The sequence below is a fragment of the Salmo salar genome, chromosome 02 (assembly GCF_965601325.2).
Source record: "Salmo salar chromosome 02, fSalSal1, whole genome shotgun sequence".
Taxonomy (NCBI): Eukaryota; Metazoa; Chordata; class Actinopteri; order Salmoniformes; family Salmonidae; genus Salmo; species Salmo salar.
This window is the reverse complement of record NC_138292.1, coordinates 93,884,026-93,889,777: the sequence shown is the minus strand read 5'-3', so window position 1 is coordinate 93,889,777 and position 5,752 is coordinate 93,884,026.

Below are 5,752 nucleotides of genomic sequence, written 5' to 3'. Positions count from 1 at the left end.
TTACCATTCGGATAGTGTCTTGAACGCACGAACAAAACGCCGCTGTTTGAACATAACTATGGATTATTTGGGACCAAACCAACATTTGTTATTGAAGTAGAAGTCCTGGGAGTGCATTCTGACGAAGAACACCAAAGGTAATCAAACTTTTCTAATAGTAAATCGGAGTTTGGTGAATGCTAAACTTGGTGGGTGTCTAAATAGCTAGCCCTGTGATGCCGGGCTATCTACTTAGAATATTGCAAAATGTGCTTTCACCAAAAAGCTATTTTAAAATCGGACATATCGAGTGCATAGAGGAGTTCTGTATCTATAATTCTTAAAATAATTGTTATGCTTTTTGTGAACGTTTATCGTGAGTAATTTAGTAAATTGTTAGTAAATTCGCCAGAAGTTTGCGGGGGGTATGCTAGTTCTGAACGTCACATGCTAATGTAAAAAGCTGTTTTTTGATATAAATATGAACTTGATTGAACAAAACATGCATGTATTGTATAACATAATGTCCTAGGTGTGTCATCTGATGAAGATCATCAAAGGTTAGTGCTGCATTTAGCTGTTTTCTGGGTTTTTGTGACATTATATGCTAGCTTGAAAAATGGGTGTCTGATTATTTCTGGCTGGGTACTCTGCTGACATAATCTAATGTTTTGCTTTCGTTGTAAAGCCTTTTTGAAATCGGACAGTGTGGTTAGATTAACGAGAGTCTTGTCTTTAAAATGCTGTAAAATAGTCATATGTTTGAGAAATTGAAGTAATAGCATTTCTAAGGTATTTGAATAACGCGCCACAGGATTCCACTGGCTGTTACGTAGGTGGGACGATTTGGTGCCACCTACCCTAGAGAGGTTAACTGACCCTCTCTGCCCATTCATCGCCATTTTACCTGTTATTGTCTTAGCTGATTAACCGTTGTTGTCTTAGCTAGCTATCCCAATCAACACCTATGATTGCTTTATGCCTCGCTTTATGTCTCTCAACTGTCAATATGCCTTGTATACTGTTTCTTAGGGTAGTTATCATTGTTTTATTTTACTGCAGAGCCCCTAGTCCCACTCAACATGCCTCAGAGAACTCTTTTGTCCCAACTCCCACACATGCGGTGACCTCACCTACCATAACTGGTGCCCCCGGAGATGCAACCTCTCTTATCGTCACTCAATGCCTAGGTTTACCTCCACTGTACCCGCACCCTACCATACCCCTGTCTGTACATTATGCCTTGAATCTATCCTACCACGCCCAGAAATCGGCTCCTTTTATTCTCTGTTCCCAACGCACTATTCAACCAATTCTGAAAGCCTTTAGCCGTACCCTCATCCTACTCCTCTGTTCCTCGGGTGATGTAGAGGTTAACCTAGGCCCTGTGTGATGTCCTGGCCGTGTCTGAATCCTGGCTTAGGAAGGCAACCAGAAATTCTGAAATTTCCATCCCCAACCACAACATTTTCAGTCAAGATAGAATTGTCAAAAAGAGAGGAGTTGCAATCTACTGCAGAGATGTCCTGCAAAGTTCTGTCATACTTCCCAAGTCCATACCCAAACAGTTCGAGCTTCTAATTTTAAAAATGAATCACTCCAGAAATAAGTCTCTCACTGTTGCCGCCTGTTATAGACCCCCCTCAGCTCCCAGCTGTGCCCTGGACACCATATGTGAATTGATTGCCCCCTATCTATCTTCAGATTTGGTTCTATTAGGTGACCTAACCTGGGATATGCTTAACACCCCGGCCGTCCTACAATCCAAGCTAGATGCCCTCAATCTCACACAAATTTTCAAGGAACCCATCAGATACAACCCTAAATCCCTAAACATGGGCACCCTCATAGATATTATCCTAACCAACTTGCCCTCCAAATACACCTCTGCTGTTTTCAATCAGGATCTCAGCGATCGTTGCCTGCATCCGTTATGGGTCCGCGGTCAAACGACCACCCCTCATCACCGTCAAACGCTCCCTAAAACACTTCTGCAAGCAGGCCTTTCTAATCGACCTGGCCCGGGTATCCTGGAAGGATTTTTACCTCATCCAGTCAGTAGAGGATGCCTGGTTGTTCTTTAAAAGTAATTTCCTCACCACCTTAAATAAGCATGCCCCTTTCAAAAAATGTAGAACTAAGGACAGATATAGCCCTTGGTTCACTCCAGACCTGACTGCCCTCGAACAGCACAAAAACATCCTATGGCGTACTGCACTAGCATCGAATAGTCCCCGCGATATGCAACTTTTCAGAGAAGTCAGGAACCAATACACACAGTCAGTTAAAAAAGCAAAGGCTAGCTTTTTCAAAGAGAAATTTGCATCCCGTAGCTCTAACTCCAAAAAGTTTTGGGACACTGTAAAGTCCATGGAGACTAAGAGCACCTCATCCCAGCTGCCCACTGCACTGAAGCTAGGAAACACTGTCACCACCGATAACTCCACGATAATTGAGAATTTCAATAAGCATTTCTCTACGGCTGGCCATGCTTTCCTCCTGGCTACCCCAACCCCGGCCAACAGCTCCCCACAGCTACTTCCCTAAGCCTCCCCATCTTCTCCTTCACCCAAATCCAGATAGCTGATGTTCTGAAAGAGTTGCAAAACCTGGACCCGTACAAATCAGATGGTCTTGACAATCTGGATCCTCTCTTTCTATAATTATCCACCGCCATTGTGGCAACCCCTATTACTAGTCTGTTCAACCTCTTTCGTATCGTCTGAGATTCCTAAAGATTGGAACGCTTCCGTGGTCATCCCCCTCTTCAAAGGAGGTGACACTCTAGACCCAAACTGTTACAGACCTATATCCATCCTGCCCTGCCATTCTAAAGTCTTCGAAAGTCAAGTTAACAAACAGATCACTGATCATTTTGAATCCCACCGTACCTTCTCCACTGTGCAATCCAGTTTCCGAGCTGGTCACGGGTGCACCTCAGCCACTCTCAAGGTACTAAATGATATCATAACCACCATCGATAAGCGACAGTACTGTGCAGCCATCTTCATCGACCTGGCCAAGGCTTTCGACTCTGTCAATCACCGTATTCTTATCGGCAGACTCATCAGCCAAAAAGAACAACCGATCAATCAACAACCGATCGCTGCCTACACCCGCCCGACTAGCATCACTACTCTGGACGGTTCTGACTTAGAATATGTGGACAGCTACAATACCTAGGTGTCTGGTTAGACTATAAACTCTCCTTCCAGACTAATATTAAAATATTAAGCATCTCCAATCCAAAATTAAATCTAGAACCGGCTTCCTATTTCGCAACAAAGCCTCCTTCACTCACGCTGCCAAACATACCCTCGTAAAACTGACTACCCTACCGATCCTTAACTTCGGCGATGTCATTTACAAAATAGCCTCCAACACTCTACTCAGCAAACTGGATGCAGTCTATCACAGTGCCATCCGTTTTGTCACTAAAGCCCCATATACCACCCACCACTGCGACCTGTATGCTCTTGTCGGCTGGCCCTCGCTACATATTCGTCGCCAAACCCACTGGCGCCAGGTCATCTATAAGTCTTTGCGAGGTAAAGCTCCGCCTTAACTCAGCTCACTGGTCACCATAGCAACACCCACCCATAGCACGCGCTCCAGGAGGTATATCTCACTGGTCATCCCCAAAGCCAACACCTCCTTTGGCCGCCTTTCCCTCCAGTTGTCTGCTGCCAATGACTGGAACAAATTGCAAAAATCGCTGAAGTTGGAGACATATATCTCCCTCACTAACTTTAAGCATCAGCTATCTGAGCAGCTTACCGATCGCTGCAGCTGTACACAGCCCATCTGTAAATAGCCCATCCAACTGCCTACCTCATCCCCATGTTTTTATTTACTTTTTCTGCTCTTTTGCACACCAGTATTTCTACTTGCACATCATCATCTGCACATCTATCTCTCCAGTGTAAATTTGCTAAATTGTAATTACTTCGCTACTATGGCCTATTTATTGCCTTACCTCCGTACTCCATTTGCACACACTGTATATAGATTTTTCTATTGTGTTATTGACTGTTCGTTTGTTTATCCAACGTGTAACTGTTGTTTTTGTCGCACTGCTTTGCTTTATCTTGGCCAGGTCACAGTTGTAAATGAGAATTTGTTCTCAACTGGCCTACCTGGTTAAATAAATAACACCCAAATGGATACTGTCATTAATGTGGTTCTTCAATAATTACTCATAATTCTTAATACTGTAGCTGTTTAGTTAGTCACATGTTCAACTATCATCAGCTGATCCAGGAAATCATTTTCTGAATGACAGTCACATGACAAACATCACGACATGCAACAACAACCAAAGTGCTTCTTCATTCATTACTCTGGTAAAGACAGTTATGCCGTGCTCCACGTTGGATCCAACATTCCTACTTTGGTCATAATGTGTAGAGAACTGTTCCTTGATGGATAGGCTATTGTACAACACACAGAGCTATTTTCCTATATTTGTTGTTAGGTGAAGTTATGGGCCAATTTGGCAAACAAGCAGTGTACAAACCCTCATTGTCAGGCTGATGGAAAAGCCAAAGAGCATTTTACTGGTTGAAGTGTTTTTTTAAGTACAAAGCGGTTGACTTGCAACAATAACACAAACATATTAACCTCTCTAGGCTAGGCGGGACGAATTCGTCCCACCTACGTAACAGCCACTGCTATCCTGTGGCGCGATTTTCAAAATCTTCAAAATCCTATTACTTCAATTTCTCAAACATATGACTATTTTACAGCCATTTAAAGATAAGACTCTCGTTAATCTAACCACACTGTCCGATTTCAAAAAGGCTTTACAACGAAAGCAAAACATTAGATTATGTCAGCAGAGTACCAAGCCAGAAATAATCAGACACCCATTTTTCAAGCCAGCATAAAATGTCACCAAAACCCAGAAGACAGCTAAATGCAGCACTCACCTTTGATGATCTTCATCAGATGACAACCCTAGGACATTGTTATACAATACATGCATGTTTTGTTCAATCAAGTTCATATTTATATCAAAAACCAGCTTTTTACATTAGCATGTGACGTTCAGAACTAGCATACCCCCCGCAAACTTACGGGGAATTCGCTAACATTTTACTAAATTACTCACGATAAACGTTCACAAAAAGCATAACAATTATTTTAAGAATTATAGATACAGACCTCCTCTATGCACTCGATATGTCCGATTTTAAAATAGCTTTTTGGTGAAAGCACATTTTGCAATATTCTAAGTACATAACCCAGGCATCACGGGCTCGCTATTTAGACACCCGGCAAGTTTAGCACTCACCATAATCATATTTACTATTATAAAAATGTCATTACCTTTTGTTGTCTTCGTCAGAATGCACACCCAGGACGTCTACTTCAATAACAAATGTTGGTTTGGTCCAAAATAATCCATCGTTATATCCGAATAGCGGCGTTTTGTTCGTGCGTTCCAGACACTATCCGAAATAGTAAAGAAGTGTCGCGCGCTTGGCGCAATTCCTGACAATAAAATTCAAAGTATTCCATTGCCGTACGTCGAAGCATGTCAACCGCTGTTTAAAATCAATTTTTACGTCATTTTTCTCGTAGAAAAGCGATAAAATTCCGACAGGGAATCTCCTTTTCTGCAAACAGAGGAAAAAATCCCAAAGGCGGGGGCGGTCGGGGTCACGCGCATAAGCTAGTGTCTCTTGATGGGCCACTTGAGAAAGGCGATAATGTGTTTCAGCCTGAGGCTGGAATGACGACATTCTCTTTTTTCCCGGGCTCTGAGAGCCTA